Source organism: Callorhinus ursinus, unplaced genomic scaffold (assembly GCF_003265705.2).
Source record: "Callorhinus ursinus isolate GAN/ISIS: 27379988/994484 unplaced genomic scaffold, GSC_fseal_2.0 scaffold53, whole genome shotgun sequence".
Classification (NCBI taxonomy): Eukaryota; Metazoa; Chordata; class Mammalia; order Carnivora; family Otariidae; genus Callorhinus; species Callorhinus ursinus.
Window position 1 is genome coordinate 8,302,793 of NW_027397115.1, and position 25,371 is coordinate 8,328,163.

Here is a 25,371-nt window from a genome sequence, read left to right on the forward strand (position 1 = left end):
AGATGAAGAAAAAAAAACTCAGGGGGGATGAAGCACTTGCCAGTTTCCTCTAGGTCAGTCAGGGAATCACCATCCATCCAGCCCAGGGGCCCGTCCTGATTCCTCCCCACCTCCCCTGAAAATATCAAATCATCCTCAAGCACCAGCAGCTCTATCCTCAAAATATAGCCCTGTCTCTCACCAAATCCTCACTGTGGCCTTTAAGACCCTCCGTGATCTGCCCCCACCAGCTTTACAATGCCATTCTCATCCCTGACCCTCTCTGCCCCATCACACACAGCTGCATTCTCAACCACAGGGCCTTGGCACTTGCTGTGTTCCCCTCTTTAGCTGCAGGTCTAGGCCCAGGTTGAGACAAGTGAGATGCCCAGGGTGAAAAGTTTAAGGAAGCACTCACTCTTAAGTGCCAACCTGCCCTTGAACGAGACCGAGAGCAAGTGTCCCCTTACATTCTGCTCACTGGGTCACTCCCTGGCCTCACCCTCATCCAGCACTGCTTCCCAGACATGGTTCTTCTCATCCACGGGGTCTTGGCTTAAGTGACCTCCCCTGCTCAGAGAGACCTCCTTGACCATCTTAGTGAATGCTGTCCCCATTACCATCTGGCCTACTGCATTGTCTTGTTTCCTTCATGGCTCTTATCACAAAAGTGACTGTTTTGTGCCCATCTCTGTCCACTGGGTTAGAAGCTCTATTGAGGGTAGGGACTGTGTTTGCCTCCTTCTCGGAATATCTCCCCAGTGCCCGGCACTGTGCCAGCATTCAAGAGATACTCAATATATGTGTGGGATGAATGAGCGAATGAGCTGGCCAGCCCTGAAGCACGATTCGAACCCAGGTTGGCCTGACTCTAAAGTCAGTCCTCCCGTCCGTGACTGAGAAACACGGAGTGTAGATCCAGTCGGCCAGGGGACTCTTGACTGTGGCCTGTGTCACAGCCTGTCCTGTATGTCTCAAGGACAGGCTGCCTAAGGAAACTTCGGGTGGGGAGGAGCTTGGCCAAGTGGAGGGGACTGCTCTCAGCTTCAGGCCTTCCTTCACGGGGCCAGCTGTGCCCCCCCGCCCTGCCCTGCCCTGTCCCATTCTAGTTTTTATTTTTAGCGGCAAGTTTTTGGGCACGGAGAACTCTCCTTAGGAAAAGTCCAACAAGAGGATGAGGGAGGCGGTTTTGAAATCCGGTGGGAAAGTAGGTCAGGCCGGGTTGCTGGCCGGGGTCCAGACGATAAGGCCTCGGTGGAAGTTTAATAACGTGAGTGGCCGTATCCATGACATAATTCATAACTGAGAGGAAATGACAATTAAGGAGCAATTGTGCAACGCGGGACAAGCCTCCTTCGCAGCTCATAAAAGCAGAGGAGGAAGAGGCAACGCTGTCATATTCTGGGGCCACTTGGGGCTCAGCCTCTGCATCGGGGGGTTCACACCCATCTACCCTTCCCTCTTTCAGGCCTCAGGGAACTGGGAGGAGACAATAAGCACATACTATGTGAGCAGATGGGCTCAGGGCTGGGGTGAGAGCCACGAAGCTGGAGTCTTGCTGTGGCTGAGAGATTCGGACACAGCTGCACCATTTTGATGTTACCTTGTCAAAATGGAGAATCGCTTTGATTATTGAATAAACTGTACAACAGACACCCCTGATCCTTATTCCATCTCCCTCCTCCCTGCTCCAGTTACTATGGATTTTCATTTCTCCTTTATACATTCTCTATTTTTTGATCTTTCCATGAGCACTCTTTGCTTTTATAACCAGTCACACACACACACACACACACACACACACACACACACACACACACACCCCAGGATATCCACCCGGGCATGTTTTTCCTCCTTGAACAAATCAGGTATGTGCCCACCCCAGGGCCTTTGCACTTGCTATGCCCTCTACTTAGAATGCTTTTCCCCCAAAACATCCACAGGGCTCACCTCTCAGCTCCTTCAAGTCTTTGCTCAAATGTCATATTCCCATTGACGTCTTAGCTGACCAACCTTTTAAAAACAGCAAACCCATCTGGTGTTCTCTACCTCTCCTGTTTTATTTTTATCTGTAGCACATACTACCAATCAACCCTCTCCATCTGCTGTTCACTTATTTTATGGTCTATTTGGTCCTCAGTATATTAGCACCACAAGCAAAGGGATTTTTATCTGTCTTGTTCGCCGCTGCATCCCCAGAGCCAGGAACCATGCCTGGAACACTGTGGGTGCTCAGGAAATAATGGTGAATGAAGGAAGGAAGGAATGTTCGCTATGATTACTGGCTTATTAAAAAGGCTGACAATGTGCTGGTTTGGTTTGGAAGGCTGCCTTAAAATGGTCCCCAGGTCAAGCCCTTCCTGGACGCTGCTGGTGGGATGAGGAGTTGAAGCAATCGGGGCTGGGTCTGTTGGCCCAGGTGTTTGCAGCTGACATTCGGTCTGAGCGCTCAGAGGGCCTTGTGAAGATTTTATCTCCTCCCTCCTCCCCGGGAGCTCTTTGGCCACTTCAGATAAGATTCTAAATGCATCGATCCGCTGACCCCGCCCATCTACGAACAGTCTCACGCGACACCACAAGCCTCTGTACGCACAAGGGGTTCTATGCAGAGCACGTCACAATAGTGCACATGCACGCACACACACTCAGTGCTCCCCCACACACTCAGACACACCTGACCTGGAGGTCCAGACCCTGCGACACACGCTCACATATGCATGCAATTATGCACACTCATTTTGTTATTCACACACGCAAACACACGCTTACATGCTCAAACGTGTTTGTACACACAGCACACAGATACCTACTCACACCCACACCCACATGAACACACATACACGTGCTTGCTCGCCCTCTTAAAGCTGTACATTCACACTCTCACATGCGCTTAGACATGCAGCCACCCCCACCCGCATGCACACACTCTGGCGTCCCACCCCCCGCCCCCCACCAGCATCCGCAGCCGTGTTCCCAGCCCTTCCTGAAGGTGGAGCCCTGGGGAGCCAATCCTCAGCTGTATTTTGAGAAGTGGGACAGACCGCTGGCCCTGACCCCAGTCCACCTTGGATCTCCCCATGCTGACCCCGCACTGCCAGGAAGCCACCCAGCGTGGGCAGACCGGGTTGGGGCCAGCTCCGTAAGCAGCGGGTGTGTGATGCCCACATCAGCCCTGACTGTGCCGCCTCGGGGCACGTCTGCCTGGCTCATCTGTGCCCAGGGCACCCGCCCACTTCCTCCCCATCAGAGGACAGGCTGGTCCTGCTGACATCAGGCGGTTTCTGGGCCTGCCTGGCACCCAAAACAGAGGAAGGAAGCAATCTTCCCCAGCCGCGGGGGCCAACTGGAGGAGCCCGGGGCGTGCGCGGTGCCCTGGGCCCCGCTGTGGCCGGGCTGCCCGCCCCTCGGTTTGGAGGACGGGGCTCTCTGAATTAGCCCCCAGAGGTTGCGAGCACCTCCCCCTGGCGTCCGTGAGAACAGCGACAACAGTGACTGATACTCATGGAGCTCTTCCCGTGTGTCAACCACCGCTCCGACTCCCCGTGGCCTATCTCATTAAACGCCCACCAGAGCCCTACTGGTGCTCGCAGCACCCCAGCTTACACAGAAACGAGGCATAGAGAGGAGTGGGGACTGGCCGCGGGGAAGGATCTGATCCCCCACTCTCCATCACCCGCATCCCCCGCCCCGGCTTGCACGTGTGCTATTTCTTTGGTTTGCTTGCTTGTTTTTGTGAGCCTCCAATACCCATGGCCTTGCACGGTGCATCTGTCTGAATCTCGGCAACGATCTCACGAGCTGGGCACCAGTATTAGCCCCATTTAAGAGAAGAGGAAACTGAGGCTTAAGTGACCCTACTGGGGCGGACAGCAAGGAAGGGGCAGAGCCGGGTTTGTCTCTGGGTCTGAGGGCTCTCTCTGTGATGTCAGGTCATCCCTCTACCAGGACGGGGGAGGGGAATGGGGGCTGACGGGGGCCTCGGTGGCCATAGAACGTCAGAGAAATAATAATAATAATACATTTAGGACGACACCACTTTTGTTACTTTTTAAAATAGTGGGAAATAACGAACCTGCCCTAAAATCCATAGACATTTATGGGTTCCAGTCAATGAGTTCTGACAGATGCACTCGAGACTCAACCCCCTAAAACAAGATACAAACACTGCTACAACGAGGCTTCCCCAGGCTCCTTCCCAGGCGACGCTCGTCACCCATAGCCCCAGGTCACCACCAATCCGTGCGCCGCCAGCCCTGGGGTATGTGGGGCGGGTTCTGTCTCATCCAGAGTTTCAGAGTGAACCATGCGGTGTGTGCTCTTTGTATCTGGCATCTTCCAAGCAACATGACACCTGCAAGGCTCCCCCCTCTGCTGCAAGGATCCACAGTTAGTGTCCTTTATGGCTGAGTGGCGTCCCCCCCAGGAGAGCCCTCCCTGGCTTGCTTATCCAGCCTGCAGGGGAGGGCGTCTGGGTTTCTGACTGTTGCGAACATCCATGCACACTGAGCACCTACTTTGGGCCAATTGCGGTCCCGACCCAATGTCCTCTGCAGACACCGTGTCTGGTAATCTCCACGCGAGGTAGATGCCACTGTCTGCACTTGGGGGCAGGAGGAAACATGGGCTCAGGGCAAGAAACCCAAAGACACACAGCTCACTGCGGCCAGGGTGGGATAGGAACACCGGGCAAGGGGCAGAAGGTGACAGGCAGGCAACCCCTGGGAACGCATGTTTAGTGGAAAGTGAGCTGGAGCAACCACAGGGATATCAGCAGACTGCCTTTATTAGGCACCCACTATGTTTCTGGGCATGGATCCACCCATTCAGTCCTCCCAACAGCCTCTGTTATCCTGTATCTCCACTGGAGAAACTAAGGCACAAGGAGGATGAGTCATAGCTCCAGGGTCACATAGCTACTGAGGAGCGGAGCTCAATCACTCAGGCGATCGAGTCCTTTAACCAGAAGGCTATGCGGCCACAGTAGTCCTCCTATTTGGTGAGTGCCCCTAGTGGGGCTGGCTCAGGTCCTGGGCTACCCCGGAGGCATTTCCACTCACAATTACCTCCCCTCCTGTCGGGGATCTCCCCCGGACCGGGAAGTTCAGGATCCAAGGGCCTGGTGCTGGGAGTGCAAGCAGAAAGGTTGAAGGTCAAGAGCAGGACTCTAAAGTTTATTTATTTTTTTTAGTAATCTCTACACCTAGTGTGGGGCTTGAACCTACGACCCTGAGATCAAGAGTCACATGTTCCGACTGAGCCAGCCAGGCGCCCCAAGAGCAAGACTCTAAATAATAGCCTCTGAATCGGGCTGTGCCATTCGCTGGCTGTGTGACCTTTGATCAGTCACTTAACCTCTCTGAGCTTCCTTTCCTTATCTGTAAAATCAAAGATGATAGCGATGATGACCTCAGGAGGATGCAGTGAGTACAGCATGGTATTATTAGAGCTGACATTTACCTACATTTTCCTCCACAGTAGCCTTGCAAAGCACACGCTGTTTAATCCCCATTTTACAGATGAAAGACACTGTGTCTCTAAATATCGTCCCCATGGCAAAAATCTCCACACATACATCTTCTGCCAGGATGTCTCACCTGAACTCAGGCTTGAATATCCAGCTGCCACTCAACATGCCTAATCAACAACTCAGACATCCAGGTAAGAAATAGAACTTCTTTCCCTCCCACACGACCCCGCCCTTCCTGCAGCCTTCTTGGCTCTGGAAAACGCCACCTCTATCTTTCTGGGGGCTCGGGCCAAACCCTTGAGTGTCCTCACTGACTTCTCTGTGTCTCTAACCCCCAAACCCCCTTCATCCCAACCATCAGTCTTCAGGAGGCAGCCCCACCCGGGCGTGAGTCACCCAGTGCTTACGTGGATTATGACATTGCCTTCCAAACTATCTCCCCCATTCTGCCATTTCTCCCTAACCAAAGGAAGTCAGATCGTGTCTCTTCTCTGTTCAACACCCTCCTGGGGCTCCCAGAGTGTTACCCAGAGTAAAAGACAAGGTCCTGACAGTGGTCCGTAGGTCCTGCCTGGTCGGCCCCCACCTTGACTCTCTGACCACTCCCCTCCAGCCACACTGGCCAGCTCCCTACCCCTGGAACTTACCAGGCAGGCTGCAGCCCCAGGGCCTTTGTACTTGCTATTCCTTTTGCCTGAGACTCTCTTCCCAAGAGATAACAACACGGCTCCTCTCTCACTTCCTTCGGGTCTTCACTCAGATGTGAATGTATCCAGGAGCTTCCCTGACAACCCCATTGCAATGAATAAGCCCCTTTCACCAGCACTCCTTGCCCCCCTTTCTCTCCAGGGCATCCATCACCAACTGACATGTGGAATTTTAAGTTTTGTTAATATCATCATCATGACCAGTTTTGAATGTCTCTGCCCACTGTGCTGTACAAGGGTGGGATTGCTCTGGAATGTCCATGGCAGCACCCTCAGCACCTCCATGTCTGGTTCGAAGAGCCTGCTCAATAAATATTTGTCAGATGCACGAAGGGGGATCAGAAGGGGTTAACTGACCTCCCAGGCCATCAGGTTAGGACATGTTATAGCCAGGATTGAACCCGGGGTCCATGTCCCAAACTGTGTCCTTAATCTCCCAAGGCCTGGTTCCCAAGTCAGCACCCCAGAGATGCTGGGTGGCCGTCAGTGCCATGATTTTTAGGGCGATGTGCCCATCCTTCCCCACCCACAAGGGAAGACTAGGGTGCAAAAGGGAGTGGTCAGGCTGACTGTGGCCTCCAGCCAGTAGGAGGTGACTCATCAACCCCATGATGACAGGTGACATTCCATCCTCTTCCCTAGGGGACTTTGGCCCGAGATAAAGGGAGCCCTGCTTCTGGGAAGCAGGAGGACAAACTGGTGGGAGAGGTGGCTGGGCCGCTGCTTGGGGGATGGCAGGCCTCAGCCGGGGGGGCCACAGGGTCCAGTGATGAAGTGGGGACAGCCCAGGTTAGATTGGCCAGCTGGATTCCCGAGCCTCCCTTCCAAGGTCAGAGATGTGGAGTCCTCTTACCAGGAAAATGGAGCGAAATTTCCCCTGTGAAGTCAGCACCCCAGCCTCTACGTCAGGCACCCAGGGGGAAAGCGTCTTGGCGACCTTCCATTTACCCCCAGCATTTTTGCATGGGTCAGAAGGACTTGAGCCAGTCGGCACACACATCTTGAAAAGGAATTTCAAGGGGCCCCAGACTCTAGCCAGATAGGCTATATTTGATATAGATCTTAGTTTTTAAAAATCCTAACCATACCAATAATACTTGAATGCAGTTCGTTGCAAAAAAACGCAAGCAACACACTTCCTACTATAGGTTTCCTGCCTCCCCAGGATTGCCTTTGGCCTCAAGTAACAAATAACAGTGGTTTTGCCAGCAGGAGATTCCATGTTTCTTGTCTGAAAGGAATTCCAGAGGTGGATTCATTTAGGGACATCATCAATGAGCAGCTTCCCAGTCTCCCACGTTGATACATGACTTTCAAGCCCGTAGCTCAAGTGGGCTGCTTCCCTGTCTGGCATTGTCCACTCAGCCCAGGCAAGAGGACAGGGAAGGGGCGCAGGGCGTGCCAACCGAGTCCCCGCTTTGATCAAGACATGGTAGCTTTTCCAAAGCTTCACGTGGTAAATTTCCAGTCACTTCTCATTGACCAGAATCAGGTCACGTGGCTACCCCCTTGTACTCGCGTGCCTGCAAGAGGAGTTGGGGAGCTGATTCGTTTGCTTGAACCCATTGCCATCCCCTTCAGAATCAGGGTCCTATTAGGGAGAAAACGGGGTGGTGGATGATGGGCAAGCACCATTGGATCTGCCTCGGATTTGTTCTGTGTTAACTGCATGGGGACAGGCTATAAATGTGGTTTGTACCTTGCTTTTTTTTTCACCTAACAATAGGCGTTTAGAGATTTACCTTATCCTAACGTTGATCTGCTGTGTAGTATTCCATGGGATGGATGTACCACAGTTGATTTACCTAATCCCATGTTCATGGAAATTTAGCTTTTCCCCCCAAAATGTTCACCATTCTAAGCAATGCCTCAGTGGATGTTGGCCTCATGCAGCACTCTTGATGCCCAGATGCGTTGTTACAAAACTAGAACGCTCAGGTAGAGAAGCGTGTCCATTTAAAATCCTGGAAGTGTTCCCAAATCAACACCAGGGTTTTGCCAGTTTATACTCCCTTTGACTGTGTACTGAGAGGACCTGCTTCCTGCACACTCACCAGCCAGGATATTGTCACTAAGATTCTTTTTTTCCCACTGAGATGGGGGTAAAAAAATCATTCTTGTCACAATTTGCATTTCCATGATTAGTATGGAGGTACTATCTGATTATCATATTATGTACTTATCATATTATCATTTATGTATTGGTTATCTGTATTTTCTGATGTATTAATTTGCCTTTTTTTTTTTTTGAGAGAGAGAGAGAGAGGGAGCAGGGGGAGGATCAGAGGAGGAGGGAGAGAGAGAATCTTAAGCAGCCTCCACACTGAGCGCGGAGTCCTACATGGGGCTTGATCCCACGACCCTGAGATCATGACCTGAGCCGAAATCAAGAGTCGGATGCTTAACCGACTGAGCCACCCAGATGCTCTTTCTGTTAATTTGCCTTTTTAAATCATCTGGTCATTGTTTTCTATTGAGCTGTTGTTTTCCTTCCTCATAGGCATGAGACCTTTTTTAGTCTAGCTATATAAATCCTTTTTTCAAAAAATCAACTTTATTCAGGTATAGTTTATGTACAATAAACTGCATCCGTTTAAGGCAGGGTTTCTCAGTCTTGGCACAATGGACATTTTGGGTTTGATACTATTTTGGGGGCCTGCTGTGCATCATGGGATACTGTCAGCATCCTTGGCTTCTACCCCTAGGTGCCATTAGCATGCCCCCTGCCCGTCATGACAACCACAAACGTTTCAGGACGTTGGTAAATCCCTCCTGGGGGGCAAAGTCATCCTTGGTTGGAAGCTCTCATTTCAAGTGCACAGCTGTTGAGCTCTGAGAGATGTGTGCCCCCAAGAACCTACTACTACCTTCAGGAACTTCATATTTAGGTAGCAAATATGTCCCTCAGCCCGAGGCTTGGCTTCAAATCCAAGACCTGCCCCTTCCTATTGGAATGACCCCAGTAGCGTTGCTACGTGACTCTGAAACCTCAGTTTCCCCAGCTGTGAAATGGGGATGATAATTCTGACCAGGCAGTGATTTGTGATAGTTGAAGGACCAATGCTGTGGCTGACACGTAGGAGCTGCTCAAAAATGCTAATTCCCCTGTCCTTCTGCACTAAGTACGTATTCATTTAGTCAGTGCATACTCCCTGAGCACCTGCTATGCGCCAGGCCCTTTGCTAGACTCTGGACACAGTGGAGACCAAGACAGCCAGGGTCTCTGTGCTCAGCTCGGGGAGAGAGACAGTAAATGAGCAAACAAAGGATGCGTGAGAGCGATGTTTGTAAAATGGTCTTATGATGCTGCTGATCGGTGCCAAGCCATCAGTCAGATGATGCAGTGATGCAGCTGCCTGGGTGAGCCGTGGCTTTTTGGGGAGAGCGAGAGGAGGAGCTGGAGCAGCAAGGAAGGGCGATCTGGGCAGAGGGAACAGCAGCATGAAGGTAGTGAACCTGGAACCAGCCGGACACATCTGAGAAGAGCAGTGGTGGCCGGGACAGAGCCATCATGGGGAGGAACAGAGGTGAGACCCAAGGTCAGAGAGGTAAAGAGGTGGGGGCAGAACATGCAGGGCCTTGGCTACTGCGGATGAGAGTTCTGGGTTATTCTAACATGCATTGAGAAGCCACTGCACAGCTGTTAGCTGGGGAGAGACGCGAGTCCCTCATTCACCAAACGTTGAGCTCTCGCTCTGCCTCCTTACCCTGGAGGAGACACATGGGATCATGGTGTGCCAGTTCTCCAGGCCTCTGCCTGGATCTCCTCAATAGTACCTTATGAAGGACACAAATAACCAGCTTTTCTCTAGAGGGACCCAAGGCCTCAAAGCCCCATTTCCCATCCATGTCTTACACCAACCCTGAAAAGCCACTCGGGGCTATGGGTGCCTATTTGGCAGATAGGAAAGCTGAGGTGAAGCTACACAGAGGGGAAGCACCAAGATGGGCCTTGAACCCAAGGCTCTTGCTGCTAAACCTGCTTCTCCTTAATCCCTCGAAGCCCTTAGGGTGGAGGCGGGGGAAGGATGTTCTCCCCCTTCTTTAGATGCCCCATGGAGCAGGGGCTCACGTCCACAGTGCCCATATCAGGCAAGGCTCCTGGGCTGCCCACAGGGGAGGAGAGCCCTACCCACCCCCTCAGGAAAGCAGGGAAGGGCAAGTACTCGGGTTTGGGCCCAAAGCCAGATAAAGCCGCGGCAAGGCAGGAAGTGCGGTGGGCCCAGAGCCAGGTGGGATTAGGGTTTGGGACCTGCCCCACCTGTGGGGCACCCATGGCGCTTCCTCCTTCTGGCTATGGACTCTACACTGTTTCTGTGCCAGTGCCCGGGATTCCCTTGGCTACCCCATCAGGTGGGGTCTTGCAGCCCCAGACCCAGCATCTGTTGGGATTCTGCCGGGCCAAGCTAGCCTCACTGGCCCCCTCTGTCACCTGGACCAGGCTGGGAGTCCCAGGATCTTAGGTGCAACAGGAGCCCAGAATATGTGTGTGGAACTGAACTGGGGCGTGCCTCAGGTTCTCCAGTTTGCACTTCCAGCCTCTGCCATTTCTTCTCATTTGCTGTGTGCCAGGGATGTTGCTCGTGGCTGGGGATGAAACAGGGACCGCCACGCACGGTCCCCTCCCTCAGGGAGCTGGCCGCCTCGCACCAAGCAGGGAACACTGTGCTCGGTGCTGAGGGTGAGTGTGGCAGGGCCCACCAGCATCCACTGTCCTCCATCATCTTTTTCCTCAGAAGGAGAGAATTCTGGAGGGTTAGCAGGGCACATGCTGCCCAAGGAGTGGTTATACTTCTCAGCCTCCTTTGCAGTTAGGTGGAGTCCTATGACTAAGTTCTGGCCAAGGGAATGTAAGTAGAAGTGATGTGAACCCACTTCTGGGTCCTGCCCTTAAAAGTAATGACACTTTCTCTCTTCCTGCTGAGCGGAACGTGGACGTGTGATGGAGGGGCTTGGGAGCCATTCTGGACCTCACTTGGAGGCTGTGGAGGGCAGAGAACTAGATCGAAAGAACCAGCGTCTCTAGAATGAACTTGCAGACCTAAAGCAACTCACCAACCTTGAACCTTCCACCTCCATGCTGGAAATGATGTTCTGTCCCATCGAGCCCCTGCCGATCTCCATTATAGTGGCTCAGATGGTAGCCTGCCCCATACGGAGGAGCAAACACATGTTGTTGGGAGGGCCTCGGAGGTGTTTAACCTGGCCTTGCGCGGATAGGTGTGGAGAGCTTCCTAGAGGAGGCAACTTTTAAATGAAGTCTTGACAATGAGGAGGAGGATTTTTCTAGACAAAATTTCCAGGCAGAGACATAGCATCTGGGCAAATCTAAAGGGGTGAGGGAGAACACGGAGCTTTCAAGGCACCTAAAGAAGCTGAGGGTGGCTGGAGTGTAGAGAGGAGGCACGGGGGCAGAAGAAGATGGGGCGGGGCGGTGCAGGATCCACTCCCAAGGGCCTGGAAAAGCCACATTAAAGCATTTGGATTTAGGCCTGAAGGTACAGGGGAGCCATGGGAGGCTCGAGGCAGGAGGGGGAGGTGATTTGAAAGCTCTCTCTGGCGATGGGGTGAGGAATGGATTTTTTTTTTCGTTTATTTGAAAAAGCTGAAGCTCTGCGATGTGCCAGGCACTGAGGATTATCAGTGAACAAAACAGACTTGGTTCCTACCGCGTGGAGTTTGCAGCCTGGTGGGGTGAGGCATGAGTCACATAATCGCGCACATAAATACGAAGTGTGGTATGGTCAAGGCAGGGAGATGTGCAAGGCTGTGAGGGAACGCAATGTGGGGGGGTACCTGGAGGAGTGAGGGGAGCTTCCCTGAGAAAGGCGATGGGGACCAGCGGCGGGAAGAATTCCAGGCAGAGGGAAGAGCGCAGAGGGCAGCACGGGGAACAGGGAGGGGCAGGCGGAAGATGATGGCAGACGTGGAGACAGTCAAGCGCAGATGGTGAGAGAGAGCAGGGAGTCTCGAGGGCCAGCCAGCTTCCAGCTTGAGCGAGGTGGCCGACAAGAGAGGCTGAGGACGGGGAAGTGATTTGAAGAGAAGACCCTGAGTTCAAATATGGCGTGTTGGACTTGACATCCCTATGGGCCATCCAAAGTGGAGATGGTGAGCCAGTGGTTGGATACAGGGGTCTGGTGCACAGAGGGGCTCCCTGGTCAGTTGTGCTGCCCTCCCAGGCCAGAGCTTGCCAAGTGCTGGCCTTTGGGGCACCTAATATATGCCAGGAACTATTCTTCTGGTAGACACAGTGATTGCCCACTCACATCCTCTTTGCTGGCAGGATCCAGTTTTGCTGGATGTGCATCTATCCAGGGTCTCGGGGGCAGGGGCCATGCCCCTCCCCAGCCTCAGAGTGAGTTAGAATGGGTCTGAGCCAGTTGTGGGAATTCTCACTTCCCTCACCAGTGATTGGTTTGGAATTGGGCACGTGATGTAATCTTGGCCAATGAGAAGTCTGCAGGGGGGCTTCTGGGAATGATCTTCTTCCTCATAAAAGGAGACCCACGGCAGGAGGAGGAGATGCCCCTCCTCTTCTTTGCTTGATGCTCTTAGGTCTGTATGTGATGCCTGGAGCTGTAGCAGCTACCTTGAAACCCTAAGGACACACATCCATAAAGTGCTAGGTGGGAAATGGAAAGAATGTGAGTTTTTGTTGACACCTTCCAATTAAACAACCTTTTTAGATAAAATTATGAATCTCCCTTCCCCTGTTTCTTCTTTTTCTTTTTCCTTCTCCGAAGGTGACTGACAGCAGTGGCTGATTTAGTTATGCTGCTAATTTACTTCCAAAGTTTTGTTTAGCACCTTAGAAATATCTTTTCTTAACGTTTCTTTTTCGCCACCTTTAGGCAAGCGTTCTATTCCTTGTGGCTGAACTCATTCTGATTGATAAAGTGCTTCATTATGCATTCTCTCGTGTAACCCTCTCAATGACCCTCTGAGATGGACACTACTATTGTAGCCCATTTTACAAAAACAAGAAACAGAGGCTCAGGGCAGGTGAGTGAGGTTCCCAAGATCACAAGTTACACAGCTGGGATTTGAGTCCAGGCTGGTCTGATTGGAGAGTGCAACTGGGCTAATGCTACACTCTCCTTTTAAAAGTCTTTCCCTTAACATGTTTTAGTAGGAAGCCATAGCTCTGTTCTTATTTTTCCCTGGAAAACTGTGATTATGGTTGGTGGGAAATTTAGAGTGGGCTGCGTTTCTCTGTACATAGTTAATGGCTTTGATTATATGTTTCTGGCTTCTTCATTCTGAGAAAGGCAACCATTGGTTGTACAATATAATCAAATCATTTCTTATGTAAACAGCCGTCTGGCACAGAGTCAGCGGCAGTTCCATCGGCGGGAAGGTGAAAATGAAACTGTGCTCCCAGCTCCGGAAAGCAATCTGCTATTCAGCAGGAAAAGATCAAGGGTTAATGACACGGAGTTGGGCAAAGGCTGCTCTGTGGCTCTGAGCATTATCAGGAGGCGGGAACAAAGAATGGTTGTTAAATGGGTTTGTTACAAAAGTTATTTCCTAATGTAATTCATGAAATGCTTGCCAGAACATTAGGCACATCCTTCGAAAGCACAAGGGAACAAAAAAAAAAAAAAAAAAAAAGAAAGAAAGAAAGAAAGAAAGAAAGAAAAAAGAAAGGAAGGAAGAAAAGAAGCCTTCTAATGTCAACAGTTATAAAACTCTTAGAAAGGGTTAATATCTTTAATATACAAAGAGTTCTTGCAAAACAATAAGAAAAGGTACACACCTTATTATAAAATGGACTATTCACAAATAAAGAAATACAAAAGGCAGGCAATCCTATGAAGGCAAGATCCACCCTGTCAGTAATCAAGGAAAGGGAAATAAAAGCTGCAATGATATGTCATTTTCCACCTATCACATTGGCATAGAATGGCAGTGTGCACCATGACATCCAACGGGCAGGAATTTTAAAGCAACCCAGAAATTTAGCTTTGGGGCATTTACCCTGAGGATATGATGGGCCAAACATCCTCCATGGACAAGGGTGTTCCTTATAGCAATGTTTATAACAGTGAAGAACTGGGGGAAGAAACCCAAAACGCTACACTATGGAGGACTCGCTAAGAAAACTTAATTAAATACTATATTAAAAATTAAATTGCATTAAATAAATATGAAAATTGTATTACATTGTCATAAAGTACTAATAAAAATGGCAATCTAGAAAAATGCCACAACGTGTGGTAGAGAAAAAAATGTTCACACGCACGTTCTAATTTGTACTAAGTTGTGCGTGCTTTGGCACATGTTATCAAAGAGAGTGTTCTACAGGAGGTTTACTGAAATGTCAGCAGTGTTTATTTCTGGGTGGTAGGATTTTCAGTAATTTGTCCTTTAAGTCAGACTTTCTCAGCCTTGGCACTATTGACACTTGGAGCCAGATGATGTTTTGTTTCAAGGGACTGTCCTGGGATGCTTAGCAGCATCTCTGGCCTCTCCCCACCAGATGCCAGCAGCACCCCCACCCCCAAATAACAACCCAAACTGCATCCAGACATTACCACGGGTCTCCTAAGGAGCAAAACCACTCTCCGTTGAAAACCACTGTTTCAAATACTTTTCTACATTATTTAAATATTTTAGCAGCAAGCACGTATTGTTATCATAATCAGAAAAACAAACATTTTTAAAAAACATTCGGTAAAGTCATTTGTGGCTTTGTGAATTGGCTGTGGGTTCGGTCGATGGAATTCAATCAGAGAGCAGAAAAATCTGTTATCTTGCCTTTGATACAAGGTTCTGGTGAAATATCTAGACATTGGCAACGTTTTCCCTGGACTGGGAAATTTGTTCTTCACTCAAAGAACAAATTCTCCAGATTTTAATATAATTAAGCTCCGGGAGTGGGTGTTTTGACTCTCTTGCCCCCTTCTCTTGGTGACTACTCTAATTTGAGAGAGTAGCCACACCTCGCATGCAGCCCTCCTTTTGAGGGGAGCTAACTCTCTCTGGCTCCAAACATAAGCTAATTTTCTAAATCTCACCGTCCAACTGTGGCTACTGTGTCAGGGATGGACACGGAACCAGTTTGGTCCCTTGAGTCTAGAGGACACTCAGTGTTATGGGCTTCTGGAAAAGATGCATTCCAAGTACTCTTAAAAGCCACTCAAAGAGATCTTCTTCATCTTAACAGAATGAGGCCTGGAATTGCTGTACCCATTTTAACACCATGAAGAAAACCAGCTAGAGGAAAAAAATCAACACACAGGATCACACAACTGGGTGAAACACAGAGGAAAAGAGCTAGAGCCCTGATCGAACCACTCCTGAAGCTCATTTTTTTGCTAGGCTTTTGTTTATGGGAGCCAATACATTTCCTTTATAGTTAAGTTGGTCTGAGCTGAGTTTCTATTACTTGCAGGCCCAAACAATCTGTTACAGCCCCCTTTGATGCCCCCCCCAACTTATTTCATGTCATTTCAGCAAATGCTTTGGACACTTACAGGAGGCCAGGCCCAATGCCCCGATCCTGGAGGAGCAAAGACGACACAGTCCCATCCCTGCCGAACATGCTGTCTGGCTGGGGGGCAGGGATGGAGAAAGGCGAACAAATAGGCAAGGCAGCTTGTGTTCTGATGACGGGGACACAGGGACACAGCCCAGGCATGGGGTGGGGAGAGGAAATCCTGGCTGAGCCCATCTTAAAGGGAGAGTGGGGAGAGGGAGCAGGGTGTTTGGACAGAAGGAGCAGTGGGTTTGCCAGGCTGGACATTTGAGATTTTATTGGGGCTCAGGGCAGGGAACCACTTAAAGGAAGAAAAGAGCTGCTGGGGGAGGGGATGTGACCCCCAAAGACTGTAGGGGACCCGGTACGAAGAGGGCCCAGGTAGAAGAACCCTGCAGCTTTGGAGTGTGGACCCCTGCCTCCCCTATCCCTGGTGCAAACCAGCTCTTATTGGAGAAGGTGGGGGCTTGGGGAGTCAGCACTTCACAAAACCCAGCTTTTCCATATTCCAAGGATGGAAAGACCAACAAATCACTAAAGATGACACTTCATGCCTAATATTCTTTCAACAGCATTCAATGCACACAAGCACTACTAAGGTGGAAGGCAAAAATTAACCTGGACTCATGGCCTGGTAGGAGACAGATAATCACCTAATGACTCTAAAAAATGTAAACTTCAGCCGTGCTCTGGGGTGTCTGATAGGGGTGTTTGACATTCCAGGAAGGTCAGGGAAGGCTTTCTGGAAGATGTAACACTTGAGCTGAGAGCCGAAGGATGAGGGGGTTCTCCGGGCAAAGCCAGGGAAGACGGGGTTGTAGGCAGAAGGAACGGCTAGTGCAAAGGCCCTGTGGCAGGACGGAGTATATGAGGATGAAGGACTGATATTTGAATAAGCCCTTTGCCTTTACCCTGTGCTTTTCATGGGTCCTGGCAGCAAGCATGTATGTTATCATGCTGTCTGGTAGGCCTTGTTATTCCCATTTAACAGATGAGGAAACTGAGGTATAGAGAAGCAAAGTGACCCACCCAAGGACACACAGTCAACCACAGGCTTTCTGTCTGATGGAATGTTTTTCTTCTTCGGGAATTCAGCCGTTCTCAAAGCGCGGTCAAGGATCTCTGGGGGTTCCCAAGACCCTTTCAGGGATTTCACATGATGATTTGCCTTTTTCACTCTCATCTCATGTGAGGGTGAAGAGTTTGAAAAGTTCACTGATAGGTATTTAGATTCCATATTTAAGTGAAATTTCAGAAACCGCCACTGGTAAGTATTGGTGTAGCGTCAAAGAAGAATATCACGATATTACAGCGTCCCCCGTTTCCAGCAGACGCAACTCTGACGATCCAGGTGTCTCCTCTTAGGCCAACCATTCGGGAAAGTTGCAAAATGTGAATGGGGCCACTAATGCCACTTTTCCTGCTACGTTTTTTTATTTTGAAATATATAGCTATTTACTATAAAATATGCTAATTATATTAACATGGACTGGATTTATTACTTTGTGAAATGAGTAAAATATTTTATAAATTTCTTAGTTTTAACTTCCAATGTGGATATCGATTGATATAATCCACTCAAACAAAAGCTCCTTGGGTCTTCGCTCAAAAGGGATCCTGAGACCAAAATGTTCGGGAATGCTGCATTAACTGATCCTTCCTCCCTCTCCTCTGCGCTCCCTGCCCACCCTGCCCACCCCGCCCCCGGCCCAGCGCGGGCCCCTCCCCCACATAAGGCAGCCCAGCCAGTTTGGGCTCAGTGCCTCCTGGGAAGGGATGGGACACTAAAGCAGAAATCCCAGGAGGCTTCCTGGCTTTGGAGTTTCAAAAGCCAAGGGGAGCAGGAAGGACTCGTATTTGTGAAAAACAGCGTCTTGCAGAGAGCAAGCCTCCTCCGTCTAGAGCCAGAGGCAGATTCCGGGGCTGGGGCAGAGAGGAGAGGGGGCAGTGTGGCCAAGGCCTGGGATTGAGCTCAAGGAGGCCAGCACCTCAGTAGGAACGACTTCTCTGGGATTCTGGGAAGGCAGGCTCCAGCCAGCCCCTAGGACTGGCCAGGAAACAGCCAAGGGACCCGGGGACACAGGCTGTGGGGAAGGGACAGCCACAGCACCGCATGGGGCCTCATAGGTGAGAACTAGCCCATCCCAGACCCATGGCCCTACCCTACTCCCGTCCCCAACACCTCGGCCTCACGAAAGGACAGGAACCCAGGAGAAGTAGGGAAGGGGTGACGGGAAGGAAAAGGAAAGAATTGACCCCCCGATGAAGTTTCCACCAGCCTGACAGAATGATGGCACAAAATGGAAATTAAGTTCCACTTGCAAAAAAAACTACAAAATCCATCCAGCTTCACAGTTTGTGAACTGGAAAAACCCCACTTGTGTGAAGTGTGACAGCTGGGCCAGCCCTCTTTCTCTTTGGGCATCAGAGAGGTTGTGTCACTTGCTCACGCTGCACAGCAGGAAGGGGCCGAGCTGGAATTTGCACTCGGGCCTGTCTCTGGCCCCCAGGCCCTTGACCACCAAGCTCTGCTGCTGAGGGAGGTTGTTCATCCCCCAGGCCTGGGCAGCCTCTGCCAGAGTGCGGGGCTCAGAGCCTGAGGCCGGCCTGGGGTTGTGACCCCCGGGATTGCAGGTTTGGACCCCACGGGGCCCTCAGGTGGGGCAGAGGGCTGGTTATCAGCGTCAGGCGTGCAGGGGTGAGGCCAGGCCCTCTTGCCCAGACCTTGCCCCGGGGTGCCCCCTCTGCCTCCTGAGCACCCGGGAGGGGTGGGTGAGGCCAGCAGGACGGGTTCTTCAAGGTTCTCTGCCTGAGCTGGTGGTTTCCTGCACCCTCATGTTCTTCCTGGAGAGAAAGACACAAAGATGCCCCAGAAATGGGCCCCGAGAGGTCAAGAATTGGCCAGGGGTCACACAGAATGTTGTGGGGAGAGCCAAGGCCGCGCCCGAGGGAGGCTTGAGGGGAAGCAGAGACCCTGGGGGGCAGAGGTGGGTCCCCAGGAGGATGCAGGGGCCAGGTTCCAGGTGGGTTTCTGACCTAGGCTACTTGGCCATCGTCCCTGATGCTCCCCCTCTTGCCACCCACATCCAAGCCATTGTAACTGTCAGTTTTTTTTTTTTTAAGATTTTATTTATTAATTTGAGAGAGAGAGAGAATGAGAGATACAGAGCACGAGAAGGAAGAGGGTCAGAGGGAGAAGCAGACTCCCCACTGAGCGGGGAGCCCGATGCGGGACTCGATCCCGGGACTCCAGGATCATGACCTGAGCCGAAGGCAGTCGCTTAACCAACTGAGCCACCCAGGCACCCTGTAACTGTCAGTTTTATGCTTTCAATGTTTCTCAGACTGGGCCCCATCTCCTCACCTCCAGGCCCCCTCCCTCCCACCCACCCGAGGCCAGGCCACTGTCTCCCACGGGACAGCGGTAATCGCCTCTTCCCTGCTCTCCAACCCTCACCCAACGACAGTCCCTTCTCCTCATGCAGCCAGAAAGATCCTGATCTCACCCAAGTCGGATCCAGGGCTTCCTCCCCCTACAACCTTCCATGGCTCTCAACTCACTCAGGGAAAACTACGAGCTCTTCCCGGCGGCCACAGGCCCCTGCCCAGCCTCCCGTCTCAGAGCCACGGCCCACCACGACCACCACCAGCCCCCTCTGGCCCGTGGCTGCAGCCACATGAAACAACGGGCAATTCTCAACGCCCTTCGCTCTGTCCAGCCTCCAGACTTTGGCACATTCTGTGTCCTCAAACTGGAACCTTGTTTGCGCTGTTTTTTATTCTTTTTTTAAGTCGAAGTGAAATTCACATAACACGAAATGAAGCATTTTCAAGGGCCAGTGACAGTACCTTCACAATACTGTTCAATCATCACTCTAACACTTCATCTTTTTAGTTGCCTAGATGTTACCTTCCAGAATGTTCCCTCCCCCAGGAAGCCCATCGAGACTCCACCTTCCCATATTTTGGCTTCAATGCCTCCTTGTGTTTCCCCACTGCAGCTTTGACCTGAAAGGGTTGTATTTGCCTCCATGTATCTGTGTCTCCCTCCAGAGTGCGAGCTGGCTGGACGCCAGAACCATGTCTGATTCTTTTCAGTGTCTCTGGCACCTACACATTGTGTGGCCTTGGACTAACCGGCTGCCACGATGAAAGGGGACAGAGAAGGGGTGGGGCCAGGGACTCGGTGACAGACAGAACAGACACTGTGCCCATCCCTGTGGAGCGGACGTCCCCCCCACCCCACCCCACCCCGCCGCCAGGGGAACACAAGTTGAGACCTGACAACTTCAAGATAGCATCACCAGGTCTCTGATGGCAAATCAGGGAGCACCTACGGGACTCCTGACCCGGCCTGGGGCTGGGAAGGCTCCCTGTGGGTGGCGTCTAAAGGGACCTGAGGTACAGAGAGGGGTGAACAGGATGAGGGGGGAGGGCCGGGCAGGAATATTCCCGAAAGAGACAACAACACGGACAGAAGCTGAGCCCAGTGGTTCCCAACCAGGTTGATTTTGCTCCCCTGGGGAGTTCGGCAAAGTCTGGAGATATTACTGGTTATCTGGAGATGGGGGTGGACGTCAGGGGTGCTGCTCAACACCCCCCAGAGCACAGGGCAGACCCCACCACAGAGAATATTCCCATCCCAGGTCGAGCGACCCTGGCCTACCTGCCGGCCCTCAGGGGAACTAGCTGAGTCTGGCAGGAGTGAGGGTACAAGGAGAGCTCAAAGAGAGGGAGGAAGGAGGGTCAGGCAGCAGCAGCCTCATCGGGGCTTTGCATAAGGGGACTGGAGGCTTGCAGGGGTGTGAGTGTTTGTGGGGGGGGTGGTGCTGGGGTGTTGAGATTCCAGGCAGGGAGGATTTAGGCAGGAGAGGACCTTGCTGAGATTCAGGGTTCAGAAAGCTCCCTCTGGCCACACTGTGGACTGGACTTTAGGGGTGCCATAGTGGAATGTGGGAAAAATAGGTTTTCTTTAGTGCTGCGGAGTCAGGGAGGGCCTGCCTGAGAGGGTGACGTTTGAGCCAAGAATGAGGTAGTTGTGCAGTCTAGGGGCTGAGAAACCTAGGCAAACATGCATAGCAAGTGCAAAGGCCCTGAGGTGGGGACCAGCTGGGTGGGTTCTGGAAACAGGGTGGCTGAAGGGGAGAGATTAATGGGAAATGCTATGTGGGGCCTTGGGGGCTGTGACAAGGACTTGGGGGTTATTCTAAGAGCCAACAGGAACACTCGGGGGCTTTTTCACCAGAGGCGGGACATACTATACCTTGGGTTCTGACAGGATCCCTCTGACTGTGTGGAGAATGGATCATAGGGGTGATGGCAGAAGCAGGGAGACCAAGGGGGGAACCACTGCAGTGCTCCAGGTGAGCAGTGATGGGGCTGTGCCCAGTGGAGGCAGGGAGACAGAACGAGTTATTTAGGAGGTTCGATGTCGGATGAGAAGCAGAGCAGCGGGAGTGGCTCAGAAGCTCCTAGCTTGTTAAAGGGCCTGGATATGCATCCCCATGGGTGTTTCTGGATGCCCTGAGGGCCGCACCTCCCACCCCTTCCTGAGCTGTTCCACCCTTTCCATGGGTGCCCATAACTCAAGCACCTGCCAGGAGCCGGCCCAGGGCACGTGCCTGCAGGATTTTCTCAACGCTGCAGCCCTATCGGGCCCCTCACACTGGCTTCTTAAATAAAAGTCCAAAGAGGAAACGTCCCATGTTCCAAAGCCAGCTCTCAGAAGCACGGCTTTCTGCTGTCTGACAGGCCCGGGTTCGGATCCTGCCTCTACCATCACACCCAGCTGTGTGGCCTTGGGCAGGTCCTTCATGGCTCAGAACCTCGGCTCCTCATCTGTCAAGAGGGCACAACAGGTCCTCCCTCCGAAGGTTGGTGTGAATTCCAAAATAAGATAACCTGGGGAAGGTCCCTGGCACATAGCTGGAGCGTTCAAGAACTGTCAGTGAACACTATTAGCACAATGTTATTATCCGGGCACAGAAAAGCATTCACTTTAAAAGCTCCCCTCCCCAGCTGGAAGGGCTGGTTCGAGCTTCAAATCACCAGAGACACTGGAACTGACGCGGGCCCACAAATAGAGGCCAGTGCAAAGCTCCCAGGAGGACAAACCATGGGGATGTTACCATCACAATTGACAGCTGGCGAAAAACTGTGGTTTTCGAGGTGCTGGTGAGGACAGGGGAGGGCTTTGGACCTGCAGGAGCCCAGCGCCGAACCCCGCCCTCATGCAGATGCTGTGGGACCTGGGGCACGTTCCCGAGCTTCTCAGAGCCTCAGTCTCCCCATCGGCCAAGTGGGAACTCTAAGCCCCTGCCAAGGTTGCTGGGAGGCAGAACTATACCCTCTCTGCTCTGCTCTCCAGACACGGGCAGTGACAAGCCTGCGGGGACAGCATCCCGGCCCCTTTGAGAACCAAGGGCTACTCCGTGTCAGGCGCTTGCCACTAGTGTCTCGTCGATGCTCACACCGTCCCTTCATCTCCTTCTCGCTGCAGACGAGGACGTGGAGCCCCAGCACCGAGGCCGTACCAAGCGTGGCACCCTCCCCGTCAAGGTACCCCTCTCAGCCCTCAAAGACAGTCACAGGGACCTGTCATCCCACCCAGGAAGTGGGGTCAGATGGTGGCAGATTCACGGGCGTCTGTTGCATAATTAAGTGAGGGTGAAAAATGTTTGTCATTAAACAAGGGAACCAATACATCGTCAGCCCCAGCAACAGCTGGGATGGCTCAGGAAGGGGAGGCTGCCCTTCTAGCAGCCTGGAAGATTCTGCCTGGGCTGCGTCTACAGAGGTCCCAGCCCCCCCTGCCCCCCTCCCCGTGCCTTCCCCACACATCCCCAGCACCACCTCTGAACTGCATGGCCTTGGGTCTGACCCTTCTTCTCTCTGAGCGTTGGCTACCCAGCCAGCAGCAAAAGCAGGGTCCGTCCCAGTTCTGTCTCCCCAGTTCCCACCTCAGGGCCTTTGCACTTGCCATTCCCCCTGATGGAAGGGTGTTTTCCACACCTACATCTTCCCAGGGAGACCCCTTTTCCTCCTTCCGGACACAGCTCAGATGCCTCTCTTCCTAGAGTCCTCTCAACTGCCCTGTCACTGTCCTGTCACCCAGTTCTGTTTTCTCCAGAGCACTCACCATCCGAGATCATCTTGTTCATCTCCGTGTTGACTCATCTGTCGCCTGTCCTAGAGCTGGAATGTCAGCTCCAGAGGACAGGGAGCTTGTCGCCTTCACTGCTATGTCCACAATACCTAGTTCAGTGCCCGGCACATAATAGGTGCTCACTAGGTATTTGTCAAATAAACAAAGGCCCCCATGTCACTTTGTCTCCTTCTGTTTCACTCTCTAGTCCACAACTGTGGGGCCATTTTATAGATGAGAAAAACTGAGGTGGGTGAAGAGGGACACACCTCGCCCGGGACAGCCTCCACATCGAAAGTACTCCATGACAGCCATGGAGCCTCCTCTCATGATCCACGGTTCGGGGACTCTAAAGCCAGGCCGACCGGGTCAAATCTCCGCTCTGCCACTCCCTGGCTGGGCGGCCTTAGACCAGTGACTATTCCTCTCTGGACCTCAGTTTCCTCATCTGTGAAAAACGGGATGGTTATACTTAACTCCCAGGGTTATCGTTGCAAGGGTCAAATGAGTTAATACACAAAAAGTGTTGAGGCTAGTGGTATCCAATAAATGTCAGATACAGTGTCCCATAAAATATTTGTTGAATTAAGGAGGTGTGATAATTGTCCCATTTCACAGGCAGGGAAACTAAGACACGGGGAGGTGAAGCTAATTAGGCAATGGAATGGGTATCAAGTCCATGTTTTTCCAACTCTAAAGGCCGCCCTTTTGCAAAGAAGGTAACGCTAGCCAGAAGCTGGCCTCAGGCCTCCCAGATGATGGAAGACCAGTGCTGCCTGCCAGCCCCCATTTCCTGTAAGGAGCCCCTCCCCACCATTCCCAGTCCATGGGGTTTGAGGGGGGCTGACCCCACTTCCAGCTTCAAGGATAGTCACATGAACTTTGTCACCAAACCCAATGGTCACAGAACCTGGCCATGGGTCATAGAGTTTGGTTCAGAAATGGCTGCATAATCCAACCCAAGCCAATGAGATCCAGTCCTGGGACTTTCATAGGAATAATTGAGAAAGAGCACTCACTTTTTCTGGGTAGTAGCAGTAATATTAATAGTAGTAATAAAATAATAGCTAATATCATAGAGCATTAGGTGTGTCAGGTGCTGTTTAGAACTTCACATATATTAATTAACTCAATCTTCCAGAGAGACAGAGAAAACTGATGTTATCATTCAAACACCTGGATCCAGCTATGCCTGAAGCAAGTATACCCCTGGATTTTTTTTTTTTTTTTAACATGACCCAATAAATTCTCTTTTGCTTAAACCGGTTTGAGTTAGGTTTCTGTCCCTTAGAACCGAGAGAGCCCTGACTAATCCACCTGCCTTCCAGACATTATCTACGCTTCTGTCTCTCCATCATTACTGAAGCCAGGGTGGCACGCCCATTAACTGTTTTATGCCCATAGCTGACTCACAGGTTTCCGCTCTAGTACTTGGTCCATCCTGCCCATACGGAGGCTTGCAGGTCTGCCCCCTTTCCCACGCACCCCAAGCCGAAGAGTGGGTGTGCAGATGTGTATGCACACCCTCGTTCCAGGAAGGTGCTCTATGGGGTTTGCTTGGCCCCAGAACAGACCTCATTATTAGTGTGATGACTATTAATAAAGAGTCCCGGTTTCCGCGCCAGGCCGGCTGCTTTGCATACATGGTGATCTCACCCAGTCCTCCCGACAACCCTCCGAGGCAGGCTTGTCATCCCCATTTTAAAAATGAGGAAGGTGAGGATCCAAGAAGCCAGGCCTGAGTCACACAGATCCTGAGCAGCAGAGTCTGCCTTCTCAAACGCCAGCGCTGGGCCCCCTCCAGGACATGGGGTCTGCTTACCCTGCTGTTTGAGCTCCAGGTCAACTGGGTATATAACACAAATGTTGAATCTACACGAATGGAGAATACACACACGCAGGTATTGTAGAGGTGTGGGATCTCGATGTCTGCAGATGTGTGTAATATATGTGTAGACTCCATGCATGTGTATAGTGTATGTGTAAAACTGAGTGTCCATGTCTGTATGTGTAGCATCTACATGCGTGTTGAGTGTGAGTGTGTGTGTGTGTGTGTGTGCGTGCGTGCGTGTCTCACATGCGTGTAGAATCTCCTGGGTTCGTCCCGTACAGCGGGAGGCAGTTGGGTGATCAGAGAAAATAGTGACCACGTCTTCCCAGCTCTATGGTTATTGCGCCAGGCCAGCCACTGTCCCCTCCCCTCTGGACTACTGCAGTTGCCTCCTCCCTGGCTTCCTTGCTTCTGCCCCTTCCCTGGACCCAGGGTCCATTCTCTGTCTTGGGCCAGAGGGATCCTATTAGAACCTAGATCAGATCAGGGCCTCCTGTGCTCAGAACCCTCCACGGTCCCAGGTCAGTTGGAGTAAAGCCAAAGTCCTCACAGGGGTACATAAAACTCTGCCTGGTCTGGCCCCTGTGATCTCCCTGACAGTAACAATCTCCCTCTTTGCACCTAGCCTCAGGACCTTTGCACTTGCAGTTCCTCTGCCTCAGATATGACTTCACTCAAGGGTCAGCTAAGTGTCACCACCCCAGAGAGATCACCCAGTTGCTCCAGCTTCTCATCCTGCTTTGATGGGCTCAAGATCATCCC

At 51.7% G+C, this 25,371-nt stretch overlaps 1 long non-coding RNA gene across 1 annotated transcript in view; it reads left to right on the forward strand.

The window, feature by feature from the left end:
- Window positions 1-24,037, forward strand: part of LOC141371014 (uncharacterized) — a 34,631-nt gene extending 10,594 nt beyond the window's left edge. Inside the window, exon 3 of the long non-coding RNA XR_012375616.1 lies at window positions 23,920-24,037. This is a non-coding gene — a long non-coding RNA (uncharacterized lncRNA). The remainder of the gene's footprint in view (window positions 1-23,919) is intronic.
- Window positions 24,038-25,371: the final 1,334 nt, after the last annotated feature.